This window comes from Felis catus, chromosome D3 (assembly GCF_018350175.1).
Source record: "Felis catus isolate Fca126 chromosome D3, F.catus_Fca126_mat1.0, whole genome shotgun sequence".
NCBI lineage: Eukaryota > Metazoa > Chordata > Mammalia > Carnivora > Felidae > Felis > Felis catus.
In genome coordinates this window covers 30,483,055-30,496,596 of record NC_058379.1, presented here as the reverse complement: position 1 = coordinate 30,496,596, position 13,542 = coordinate 30,483,055, and the positions used below count along the sequence as shown (strand labels likewise).

The 13,542-nt window shown below is 44.2% G+C and overlaps 2 protein-coding genes across 12 annotated transcripts in view; both read left to right on the top strand.

Moving 5' to 3' along the window:
• The window catches only part of LOC123381124 (ankyrin repeat domain-containing protein 26-like), a 297,965-nt gene that overhangs the window by 113,585 nt on the left and 170,838 nt on the right, over window positions 1–13,542 (top strand). The window lies entirely within an intron of this gene.
• LOC123381123 (small G protein signaling modulator 1-like) overlaps window positions 1–13,542 on the top strand; it is a 72,805-nt gene that overhangs the window by 19,088 nt on the left and 40,175 nt on the right. The window contains exon 1 of one of the 10 annotated variants that reach the window (XM_045041247.1): window positions 10,064–10,134. The exons of the other annotated variants lie outside the window; for them this stretch is intronic. The gene's annotated coding sequence lies outside the window, so the exon portion shown is untranslated. Of the gene's footprint in view, window positions 1–10,063; window positions 10,135–13,542 lie in introns of those variants that run through there. 10 annotated transcript variants of the gene reach the window in all.

Sequence of the window (13,542 nt, the reverse complement as noted above, 5' to 3'; positions counted from 1 at the left end):
AGATCATAACAGAAATCAGTGTAATGACCACAGAGAGGAAGGTACAGGATTGAAATTTATAAAGTTTAGTGGGAGTAGACAATTCTCAGGGAAGCCTTTATGGAAGCAAAGGAGGAGAAGGCAGCTAGAAAGAATAGCTAGATGCATATGAAGATGAGGAGGGGGGTGAAGGGGAAGAATTCATTTTAGAGGGGCGAGATGAACTTAAAAGTATGAAGAGTTGAGAGAAAGTATCATCAAATCACAGCAGCAATAGTGGGATTAAGGCAGAGCAGATGTTCTTTAAATTATAAAATGTGGGAGAAAATATTTTAAGTGCAAATTAAGAAAAAAAAGCCAGGTAATAAAAAAAAAAATGCTTAGATTCCTCTGAATGACTTACAGCTGATTTCTGTGAAGAACTGGAAGAAATTTTTGCCCTTACGTTTCAGTTTAATAAAGGTGATATCCTGTATTTAGTTTAGCAACACCTGTGTTTCTAAGGAATGCAAAGTGAAATCTGTTTAGGCCATACCAGATTGATGGCGAATTTTCAATTTTTGGCTATTGTCTTTCTTGGGGTTTCTAAGGTTACTTACTGTGTGGTATAATCTTGGTATATTTTAGGTCTTTTTGAGTAGAAAGAGAGGAAAGAAACATTTATTCTTTTCATTCAATAAAATTTCTGGTGATGTAAATAAGGTTCTTTATCCGTGAAATGAAAAACTAAATTTGAAGCTGCAACACTGAATTTGTTTTTTGTTTTTGAGCTTATTTATTTATTTTGAGAGAGAGAGCAAGCAGGGTACGGACAGGGAGAGAGGGGAGAGACAGAGAGAATCCCAAACAGGCACAGACTCGATGCATAGCTCAGAGCTCGACGCATAGCTCAGACTCACAAACCGGCTTGCGAGATGACGACCTGAGCCCAAATCAAGATGCTTAACTGCCTGAGCCACCCAGGTGCCACTTAAGCTGCCACACTCTGAAAGAAAAAATATATAAAATATGTTTTCTGCATTCTGATTTACCTTTTTTTAAAGTGTTCAACTGTTTATGTATTTTGAGAGAGAGACAGAGACAGAGACAGAGAATCCTAAGCAGCCTCTGTGCTGTCAGTGTCAAACCTGACACAGAGCTTGAATAACCTGAGCCAAAATCAAGCTGGACGCTTAACCAGCTGAGCCACCCAGGTGCCACTCTTTTTTTTAATAGAATCTGCATAGAATAGACACATACACACATACTAAATGAATGAACTCAAAATGTATAAATTTTTGTCTAATATGAACTCTTTGTCATGACAGAATCATAAGGCAGGAAAGGTTGCCAAGAGAGTATGCAAAATTCTTTGTAGGAGATGATTTTTACTTCTTTGAAGATTTCCGACAATAGATACATTTTTAAAACCATATTTATTTATTTTTGAGAGAGATGGAGCGTGAGCGGGGGAAGGGCAGAGAGAGAGAGGGAGACACAGAATCTGAAGCAGGCTTCAGGCTCTGAGCTGTCAGCACAGAGCCTGACACATGGGGCTCAAGCTCAGGAACCATGTGATCATGACCTGAGCCAAAGTCAGATGCTTAGCCAACTGAGTCCCCCGGGCACCCCAAGGTACATTTTATATTATACAGGGGAAACTTTAGTAGTCATAGTTGTTCGATTTAGCATGTAAATTCTTTCATGGCTAAAACTGAGAAAGACTGGTGAGTTGATTTTTTTTTTTTTTAGTCCCTTTCTTCTTTCCTCCTGGGAATGTTCAGTCCTGCTTGATAATGACACAGGTATTTGAAGACTTTAAAATCTTCAAATTGGATGATCATAAATATATTAGTTGCTTAATGCTAGATTCCTTCTCGGGTCCTTAACTCCCTTTCTATATGGTGTAGATAGGAAATTAGAGCTCTTCAATGCTGTTCCCAGTAGAATAATAAAACTATATGAAGTTTAAAAATTGATTTTTATATTTTTCTTAGACACCGTGGTAGTAGTGGAAAATGGCTCAAAATTCTGTAATCCTGTATTTCTCTTCTATACTTTAAATCGTGTCCCTTAAGATTAATTTTTTTATTTGTTTTACAATTTTTTTTAATGTTCATTCTTGAGAGAGAGTGAGGGAGCATATGAATCGCAGGCCGACTCCATGCTTCGTGTGGACGTGACGCAGGGCTTGATCCCACGGCCTTGGGACCATGACTCGAGCTGAAACTAAGAGTTGGACGCTCAACTGACTGAGCCACCCAGGCGTCCCAAGATTAGTTTTTAAAAAGCAGTATTCTTATAAAATCCTGAATTAGTGTTTCACAGTTAAAACTTTTTATGACTCAATGCCATTCATTACAGAAATGAATATTTGTCTATATTAGTAAACGTATAGTTTGCACCCTTAAAACTAATGTTGGAATATAGACGTGAAATCTTGAATCTCATGTTTTTTCCCCCTGTTTTTGTGATTGTATTATTTTTACTCTTTAAAAATATTTTTAGTGTTTGTTTATTTTTGAGAGAGAGAACGTGAGGGAGAAGGGGAGGGGTAGGGAGAGGGGGACAGAGGATCCAAAGCAGGCTCTGTGCCGACAGCAGAGGGCCTGATGCAGGGCTCGAACTCATGAACCAAGAGCTCATGACGTGAGCCAAAGTTGGAGACTTAACTGACTGAGCCACCCAGGCGCCCCTCCCCTGTTTTCGTTATTATTCTTTATTTATTCTTTATTTTTATTAGTTTACAATTCAGTGTCCAGTTAGGGAGTATATAGTGTGTACAGTGTAGTCTTGGCTTCGGGAGTCGATTCCCGTGATTCATCACTTCCGGGTAACCCCAGGGCTCCTTCCAACATGTGCCCTCCTCGATGCCCACCATCCCTTTTTTTCACCCCCTTAACTCCCCACCCCCATCAACCCTCAGCTTGTTCTCTGTCTTTTAAGAGCCTCGTATGGTTTGCCTCCTCTAGGTATTTGTAACTATTTTTTCTTTCCCTTCCCCTATGGTCTTGTGTGAAGTTTTCAAATTCCACCTATGAGTGAAAACATATGATATCTTTCTCTTGACTGACCTATTTCACTTCGCATCATACCTTCCAGTTGTTTCCTCAGTGTTGCAAATGGCAGGATTCCATTCTTTTTCATGGCCGAGTCGTAGTATTCCATTGTATATAGAAACCACCTCTTCTTTAGCCATTCATCAGCTGATGGACATTTGGGCTCTTTCCATAATTTGGCGATTGTTGGTAGAACTGCTATCAACTCTGGGGTACATGTGGCCCTACAAATCAGCACTCCTGTATCCTTTGGATAAATGCCTAATAGTGCTGTTGCTGGGTTGTAGGGTAATTCTATTTTTAATTTTTTGAGGAACCTCCACACTGTCTTCCAGAGCGGCCGCACCAGTTTGCATTGCCACCAACAGTGCAAGAGGGTTCCCATTTCGCCACATCCTCGCCAACATCTGTTATTTCCGGAGTTGTGAATTTCACCACCGCACTCTGACCAATTGAGGTGGTATGCCAGTGGGGTTTGATTTGTATTTCCTGGATGACGCGTGATGTTGAGCATCTTTGCATGTGTCCATTGGCCATCTGGATGTCTCCTTTGGAAAAGTGTCTATTCACGTCCTCTTCCCCTTTCTTCGCTTACTTGGTTTTCGGGTGTTGAGTTTGGCAAGTTCTTTATAGACTTCTTTATCCTAACCCTTTATGTGATATGCCATTTGCGAATACGTATCTTCTCCCATTCCGTCGGTTGCCTTTAAGGTTTGTTGATTGTTGCCTTTGCTGTGTGGCAGCTTTGTATCTTGATGAGGTCCCAAAAGTTCACTTCTGCTTTTATTTCCCTTGCCTTTGGAGACATGTCAAGTAAGTAATTGCTGCAGCCGAGGTCAGAGAGGTGGTTGCCTGTTTTCTCCTCTAGGATTTTGATGGTTTCCTGTCTCACGGTTAGCTTTTTCATGCATTGGAGTTTATGTTTGTGTAAGGTGTAAGAAAGTGGTCCAGTTTCACTCTTGTGCATGTGGCTGTCCAGTTCTCCCAGCACCATTAGCTAAAGAGACTGTCTTTTTTGCATTGGCTACTCTTTCCTGCTTTGTTGGAGCTTAGTTGGCCACACATCTGTGGGCCCATTTCTGGGTTCTGTATTCTACTCCATTGGCCTCTGTGCTTGTTTGGAGCTAATACTGTGCGTTTGAGGAGTCCAGCTTTGTAGTACAGGCTAAAGTCCGGGATTGTGATGCCTCCCCCACTCTGGTTTCCTTTCTCAACCTTACTTTTGTTGTTCTGGGTCTTTTGTGGTTCTCTCCAAAGTTTAGGATTGTTTGTTCCAGTTCTGTGAAGAATGCTGCTGTTATTTTGATTGGGATTGCATTGAATGTACAGATTGCTTTGGGTAGTATTGACATTTTAACAATGTTTGTTCTTGCAACCCATGAGCATGGAATATTTTCCGGGTTCTTTATGTCTTCTTCAGTTTCTTTCATAAGTTGTCCATAGTTTTCAGCATACAGATTTTTTACCTCTTTGATTAGGTTTAATGCTAGGTATTTTATGGTTTGGTGCAGTGGTAAATGGGATTGATTCCTTGATCTCTCTTTCTAATGCTTCATGATTGGTGTGTAGACATGCAACCGATTGGGTGCATTGATGTTTTATCCTGTAGCTTTGCTGAATGCGTGTGTCAGTTCTAGCAGTTTTTTGGTGGAGGCTTTCAGGATGTCCACATAGAGTATCGTGTCATCTGCAAACTGTGAAAGTTTGACCTCTTCTTTGCCAACTTGGCATTTTCATTTTGTTGTGTGATGTCTAAGGCCAGGACTTCCAACATTACGTTAAACAACAGTGGTGAGAGTAGAAATCCCTTCATGTTCCTGATCTCAGGGGAAAAGCTCTCAGTGTTTCTCCATGGAGGAGACTATTTACTGTGGGCCATTCATATGTGGCTTTTATGGTTCGAAGGTCTATTCCTTCTATCTGATTTTCTTGAGGGTTGTATTAAGAAAGAGTGCTGTATTTTGTCAAATGCTTTTTCTGCATCTATTGACAGGATCATATGATTGTTATCCTTTCTTCTCTTCATGGGACGTGTCATGTTGATTGATTTGTGAATATTGAACCAGCCCTGCCGCCCAGGAATGAATCGCACTTGATCCTGGCGAATCATTCTCTTAATATACCATTGCATTACATTTATTAGTATCTTGTTGAGAAGAAGAAGAAGGATTAACTCTCCTTTAATGTCTGGTAGGATTCCCCTGGGAAGCCATCGTGCCCAGGACTCTTATCTTTTGGGAGATTTTTAATAACTGATTGAATGTCTTCACGGGTTATGGGTCTGTTCACGTTTTCTATTTCGTCCCGTTTGGCTTTTGGTAGTGTGTGGGTGTCTAGGAATTTGTCCATGTCTTCCAGGTTGTCCAGGTTGTTGGCATATACTTTTTCATAGTATCCTCGGATTCATGTTGTGTCTCTGTGCTGTTGGTTGTGATCTCTCATCTTTCATTTGTGATTTTATCTGTTTGGGCCTCTCTTTATTCCTTTTGAGAAGTGTGGCTAGGGGTTATCAATTTTGTTTATTAAAAAAAACATCTCTTAGATTCATTGATGTGTGCAACCTTGTTTTTGGATTCTGTAGGATTTATTTCTGCTCTACTATTTCTTGTTTCTGTTCTTCTGCTGACGTTGGGCTTTCTTTGCTGCTGTGTTTCTAGTTCGTTTAGGAGTGAAGTTAGTTTCTGTATTTGGGACCGTCCTTGCTTCTGGAGATAGGCCTGGATTGCAATGTATTTTCCTCTAAGGACTGCCTTTGCTGCATCCCAAAGGGTTTGGATTGCGTGTTTTCATTTTCATTTGCTTCCATATGGTTTTTAATTTCTTCCTTAGTCGCCTGGTGGACCCATTCTTTCTTGAGTAGGAAGCTCTGTAACCTCCATGCATTTGGAGGCTTTCCAATTTTTGTTCTTGTGGTTGATTCCAAGTGTCTGAGCATTGTGATCTGAAAATATGCATGGTATGATCTCAGTCCTTTTATATTTGTGGAGGGCTGTTTTGTGACCCAGGATGTGATCTATATTGGAGAATGTTCTATGTGCACTTAAGAAGAATGTGCATTCTACTGCTGTTAAATGAGAAGATCTCAATACATTGGTATCGATATCTATGTGTATAAATGTATGTATAAAGGCCAATATATATGTATGTATATCTGAATACATCTGGTCCAATAACACATTGGATCTGTGTTTCCTTACTGATTTTCTGCCTTGATGATCCGCCTGTTGCCATGCATGGAGTCTTAAAGTCATCTACAATCATGGTATTTGTATGTATACATTTATTCATGTTTGTGATTAATCGATTCATATATGTGGGCGTTTCACTTTGGGGGCATAAACATTTGCAATTGTTAGCTCCTCTTGATGGATAGACCCCTTAATTATGATAAAACGCCCTTCTGAATCTGTTACTACAGTCTTTGGTTTAAAATCTAGTCTGTCTGGTGGAAGTATGGCGACTCCAGCTTTCTTTTGACTTCTAGTAGCATGATAGTTGGTTCCCCATACCTTCACTTTGAATCTGGAGGTGTCCTGGGGTGTAAAATCAGTGTCTTGTTGACAGCATATAGATGGATCTTGTTCTTTGGTTTTGTTTTGTGTTTTATCCATTCTGATTCCCTGTGTCTTTTGATTGGGGCATTGACTGTTTCCCACCCCTCCCTTCTGCCCTGCCAAGTTTCATGGGACAGGTCTGCTGCTACCCTTATGTGTCTTCCCTTGTAGATTAAGACCCGTTTGTCCCTAGCTGCTTTCAGAATTCGCTCTTTATCTTTGTATTTTTCTGGTTTCGCTATGACATGTCATGGTGTTGACCTGGTTTTGTTGATTTTGAAGGGAATTCTCTGTGCCGCCAGGACTTGGATGCCAGTTTCCTTCCCCAGATGAGGGAAGTTCTCAGCTCTAAGTTGTTCAAATAAAACTTCTGCCCCTTTCTCTCACTCTTCTTCTTCTGGGACTCCTATGATGTGGCTATTATTTCATCTCATCAAATCAATTAGATGTCTAGTACCTGCCTTGTGGTCTAGTAATTTCCTTTCGTTCCTTTCTCTGCTTCATCTTTGTCCACAATTGTATCTTCTATTTCACCGATTCTCTCTTCTGCTTCTCCCATCCTTGCTGTCACTGCATCCAGTTTGTTTTGTAACTCGTTTACAACATTTCATTTTCAGCATTCATCGTGACGATTCCTTAGGTCCTTGATCTCTGAAGCAGTAGATTGTCTGCTGTCTTCTATGCTTGGTTTCCAGCCCCACTATGCGTCTTATGAGTGTTCTTCCAAAAACGTGCTCAGATATATTGTTTCTGTCTCTTTTGTGCAGTTCTCTGGCTGTCCTTTCTTCCTGGAATTTTTTTTGAGGAGAATTCTTCGATTTCGTTGTTTTGGCTAGATTCCTGCCCTTTGTGTGTTTTAATAGCTTGTTCTGTGTCCCACACCTATGAGTACTACTATATTAAAAAGGGGTCCTACACGGTCCAGGGCCTGGCAGTTGAACAAATGTTTTTGGAGTGTGTTGTGTGCACTCTTTTGGTGCGTCTTTGGCTGCTTTTCTCGCTACTTGGAGTGGTGGTTTGGGCCTTCCACCAGGTGTGCTTTGATTTGTTTGTTGAAGTAATCCTGGAAAAAAGGAGAAGAGGGTGGTGAAGAATCCTTAGCCCAAACAAGAGAGAAATGACAGGAGTGGGGAAAAAAGACCAGGCAGTGACTCAAAGGAGCTATAGGGCTTAATCCAGAAAGAGAGGGAGGAAAATGAAGAAGGACATCTGGAAAAGTATAGAGAAAATGCCCGATCAAAGAAACAAACAAAGAATCAGAACAGAGGAACAAAGGAAAAAAATATAGATTATAGATATAGATATAGATATAGATATAGATATAGGTAAATAATTAGCTTTGACCCAAAGTCAACTTGAGACTACTAGGCTGATTCCAAAGGGAGAAGAGGAGAGAGGAGAGTAGATAGAGAAAAAAGGGAAAAGAGAAGAGAGGGAAAGCAAAGGAAAGAAAAGATGGGCACCTGGGTGACTCAGTAGGTGAAGCGTCCGACTCTTGAATTTGGTTCAGGTCATGTTCTCGCTGTTGGTGGGTTCGAAACCCCCATCAGGTTCTGCCGTGAGAGCATGGATCCTGCTTGGATTCTCTCTCTCTCTCTCTCCCTCCCTCCCTCCCTCCCTCCCTCTCTCTGTACCTCTCCTGCTTGATCACTCATTCTCTCTCAAAATACAGAAATAAACATTAAAAAAGAAACGATAAAAAGAACAATAATTCAAATGAAAACAAACAAACTATGATACAAAACCAGAGGAGAGTTGTCTGTTGGTGCCTGGGACTGGTGGCTGTGCTGGTCTAGGGGAGGGGCTGTCTGGTCCCATCAGTGTCAGTCTCACTCCCATAGAGAAGCAGTTACCAGGCACAGAGAGGCAGGGTTTGGTGTAATGGGCCTGCCTCCACTGAGGCTCACTGTCCATTCATTGAAGCCCCACGATGTTGGTCATGGGGGGAGAAATGGCGACACCCCAGTCTCTCCTGCCCACACGAGGTGTCTCAAAACTCACTGTTTAGGCCGTCCTCACGGAATAGCCTGGGGGGCCGGCTTGCCTTGCTGCACGGTCCCCTGTGCTCCCTGAGCACTGAGCTGGGATTCAAAACCCTGTAGGATCTCCCTTTGCTCAGACCTGGTAGTGGAGTTGAGCCACTCTGCCCAGTGGACAAAGGGCAAGCCCTTGTCCCACCAAAGCCGACTTCCTCTCTCCTTCCCTTTCTCTGCCCACCTCTTTGGGGAGCATCTCCCCCCAGTATCAGAGAGCCAGGCTCCAGTGGAGTGGCATAGGGAAGCTCTTTGCCTAGAAATCGAAGAGTCAAGTCAACTCTTCCTTCTCCCCATTTTCTGGGTTCAGAGGAGCCATATCCCTGCCTGTCACAGCCTTGCCCAGAGACACCTCCCACCCTTCTTTCTGGAACTGTTGGCTTAACAGTCAGTTGCTTTTTATTTTTTCTATTTAAAAAAATATTTTTCATGTTTTTCTTTATTTTTGAAGGAGAAAGAGAGACAGAGCATGAGTGGTGGAGGAGCAGAGAGAGAGGGAGACCCAGAATTCGAAGCAGGCTCCAGGCTCTAAGCTGTCAGCACAGAGTCCGATGCGGGGCTCAAACCCAGAAACTGTGAGATAATGACTTGAGCCGAAGCCAGATGCTCAACTGACTGAGGCCCCCAGGCGCCCCAACAATGAGTTTCTTTAGGCAAGGTGTGCAAGCTTGGGATAAGCCACTGAAGCCACAAAGGTCAGCAGAGGCTGTGGGGCTGGAAGCTCTGTCCAGTGCTGATCTGGGGAGCCAGTATGACCTAGCACCGTGAAACAGGTGAAGAAGGAGCTCTGGGTGAGGTTCGAAATTCTGGTGGTTCAAATTCTGGTGTGTGTATTTACTGAGGGGCATCTGTGTGCCAGACACCAGGCTGGGCTCTGCGGACACAGCAGTGAACAAGATAGTCCTGCCCCCTTGAGGCTGACATCCCAGTATGGTAGACACACCCTGATAGACCTTCTGAGTGTGACTAAAAGGATCATTACAGGCTTTGCACCACAGTGTGAAGGAGAGGCACTTGGCCCACAACAATGTGTAACAGGGTGAAGTAACCTCATGTAGGTGGCCCAGGAAGGTTTTCTGGAGGTAGTGATGTTTGAGAAGATATGTGAAGCACCTATAAACCCTTTTAGGTAAAGGGAGGAGGTGGAAAGAGAGGAACACCGTTCCTGGCCGAGGGAGCTGCGTCTACAAGGACTTTGTGGCTGGAGGGACCACGATGAACTTGAGGAAGACAGAGGGCTCGGAAGTGGCTGGAGTACAGAGAAAAGGAGGATGGTGGCAAAGGCAGAGGGGCAGAGCATGTGGTCCTGTCCTAAAAGCACGAGGAAAGGAGTGGGGAGGACATGAGCTATGCGCAAGGAGAGGGTGGAGCTAAAATTGATTGCTTGTAAATTGTGCAGTCTCAGGCAAGCATCTGTCTTTCCCTTCACGAGGGTCTGGGGGGTTTATCCATGAGGAGGAAAATTACTCACCTATCAGGATGAGCCATGGGCAAACAGCCACCACGTTAGCCTGAGCTGCTTCTGAGCAGGTATCTAATCTTGTCTGTCTCCCCAGTGTCGCCCAGGGAAAGCTGGGGACAGGGTGGCCTCAGCATGATTTCTTCCAGTTGGGATTCAGCCCGCTCTCATCCTGGCTCCTGCCAGGCCCGCTTTGCCCTCCCCTCCTTTCCTCTCCCCGCCCCCACCCCTTAATTTTGCTTTGGTTCCCAGAGCAGCAGGGACTGGCTTCTCGTTGCCATGACAACTGCCATTAAAGGAGCCTTCCCATGACACAAATTGATCAGGGAAGCCAAGTGTTTAACCTCCTTGTTTTCTTGCCTTGAGCTGGGCCTGGCAGGCCTCTTAATTGGAAGGAAGGCAGGTGCTTGAGGGCCGACCCCCTGGAGGGGGAGTGGGGATGAGGGGAGTGCTAGAGGGCAGGCCACGTGTACCTTTGCAAACTGGAGCCTTTGTCACTGCCACTGAGCTGGGTGTGTTTGGGGAGCTGCACCTCCCAGCCCCTGGGTGTGGGGTGATGGGATGGGGGGGAGGAGGGCATCCCATGCTAAGAAGACAGGAGGAAAGAGAGTCAACCAGTGTTTCTACCTCCTAAGAAGATAGGAGGAAAGAGAGTCAACCCCATGGTGCTTCCAGTCTAACCCAGTGGCACTTAATGAACGAGGGGTGGCAATGTTGCCCCCCGGGTAGGGTTGCCAGGTAACATAGAGGTCACACAGTTAAATTCAAATTCTAGATAAACAGCAAGTACTTTTGGAGTGTCAGTATGCATTGCTAAATCTGGCAGCCCTACTCCAGGGGGACGTTTGGCAACGTCTGGGGATATTTCTCATGGTGAGAAATGAGAGTGCTGCTGGCATTGAGTGGGTAGAGTCCAGGGATGCTGTTCAACTTCTTGCAATGCCGAGGACAGCCCCCACCACAGAGAAGTGTGCAGCCTGGAACGGCACTGCTGTGGAGGTTAAGAAACCTCTGTGCTAGGCACTGTGCTGAGTGCATGCCAAGCATTCCTTCTTTTGCTCTTCACGACAGCCCTGAGAGGGAGGATAATTATCTCCTTGACTCGATAGAGGAGGAGCTGGAAGCACAGAGATGTTAAGCAGCTCACGTTAAGGTCACACAGCCTGTCCGTGGAGAAGCTAGGATTCAAATCCTGCTTTCTCAGGCTCTGAAGAGTGACCTCATGGAGGTTCATCAGAGACCCTGGAAACATGGCTTGGGGTCAGGTGTGGGGGTGGGGGCAGATAGATGAGGCAGGAAAGTCATTAGTTACAGCTTACTTTGGGGCTGTGAATGCCAGGCTGCAGCCTTTGCTCTGTCAGGTAGTGGGGAGCTATGGAAGACTTCAGAGCAAGGAGGGTCTTGCTTAGACTTGAACTTCAGAAAGTTTCAGCTGATAGTAGGGGCCAGGATTGACCCTTTCTGCCATTTCTTAGAAGAAAACTTCTTCCTTTCCTTCCTTCCTACCTTCTTCTCTACTCCCTCTCTATCTCCCTCCCTCTATTCCTTCCTTCCTTTCTTCCACAAATATTTACTGAACATCTACTATGTACCAGGTATAGCTTAGGAACTGTAAAGAAGGAACAAAGCAGCATCCCTGTTCACATGCTCTCAAGCATAGAATGTAGTTGGGGGACAGATAGATAAACCTATTTTAAATATACGCAGGCACATCTCGGAGACATTGCAGGTTTGGTTCCAGGCCACTGCAAGAGAGCAAATACTGTGATAAGTCAAAAGGAATTTTTTGGTTTTCCAGTGCATATAAAAGTTATGTTTAGGGGCACCTGGGTGGTTCAGTTGGTTGAGCATACGACTCTTGATTTCGGCTCAGGTCATAATCTTGTGGTTCATGGGATCTGAGCCTGTGGTCAGGCTCTGCGCTGATGGTGTGGAGCCTACTTGGGATTCTCTCTCTCTGCCCCTCCCTTGTGCTTTCCCTCTCTCTCTGTCTCTTTCAAAATAAGTAAATAAACACTTTTTTAAAAAGTTATGTTTACACTATGCTGTAGCATTATGTCTAAAAAACAATGTATGCATCTTAAGGGGCACCTGGGTGGCTCAGTCGGTTAAGCATCCGACTTCGGCTCGGGTCATGATCTCGCGGTTGGTGGGTTCGAGCCCCACATCAGGTTCTGTGCTGACAGCTCAGAGCCTGGAACCTGTTTCAGATTCTGTGTGTCCTTCTGTCTCCCTGCCCCTCCCCCACTCATGCTCTGTCTGTCTCTCTCTCTCTCAAAAATAGACATTAAAAAAATTTTAATACTATGTTATGTCATATAATTATGTTAACTTTATTTTTATTTTATTGTATATAATGTGTAAATTTTTCAAGTTTTTTGATAATTTTTTTAAGTTTTTAAATTTATTTTGAGAGAGACAGCACGAGCAGGGGAAGGGCTGAGAGAGAGAGAGAGTAAGAATCCCAACCAGGCTCAGCGCTGTCAGCGCAGAGCCCGACGTGGGGCTCGAACTTACAAGCCATGAGATCCTGACCTGAGCCAAAATCAAGAGTCAGACGCTTAACCTACTGAGCCATCCAGTTGCCCCTGTTATATAAACTTCTTAAAAGGGAGTGAGAGGTGCAGGCTTCCCTACAAAACACCTTCCTGTTAAAAAATGCTAACCATCATCTGAGATTTCAGTGAGTCATAATCATTGATCACAGATCACCGCAACAAATGTAATAATAATGAAAAGGTTTGAAATATTGTGAGAATTACCAAAATGTGACCCAGGGACACAAAGTGAGCAATTGCTGTTGGGAAAATGTGCTGATATAGACTTGCTCAATGCAGGATTGCCACAAACCTTCAATGTATTAAAAAAAAAAAAAAAAAGGCAGTGTCTGCTATTAGAAGTCCCAAGTACTGTGAGGAAAATAAAGCTGGAAAGTGGGTAGAGAGGTGTGAGAAGGGCTCTCCAGAGGCGGTGGTCAGGGTTGGGTGACACTTGGACTGAGATCTAAAGGGAAGGAGGGGACCGTACTGACATCTGCAAGAAGGGTGTTCCTGACAGAGGGAACAGCACGTGCAAAGGCCCTGAGTGGGGAACAGTGAGTAGGGAAGAGGCTAAGGAGCCTGGAGTGGAGTGAACAAGAATGGAGGAGGAGGAGAGACGAGGTCACAGGGTCTTGTGACCCTCAGAAGTGAGATGGGAGCCATGGGAGGACTTGGCACAAGGGAAGAAACATGGACTCATCCATGTTGTGGACTGCTCAGGCTGCAGGACTGGCAAAAACTGTGGGGGACACCAAGGCAAGAGAGGAAACTTGTTTTCTGAGCTTTCAATTCTTGGGCTAGAAAGCACAGCCCCCCACTCTTCCCACTTCCCCACTGGCCTGGCCAAGTAGGGGTTCCAAAAAGGCTTGCCAGTTGAATGCAGGAATACTGGGTACAGATATTTTGGGGCTCTCTGATGGTTCTAGGGTTGACTCAGAT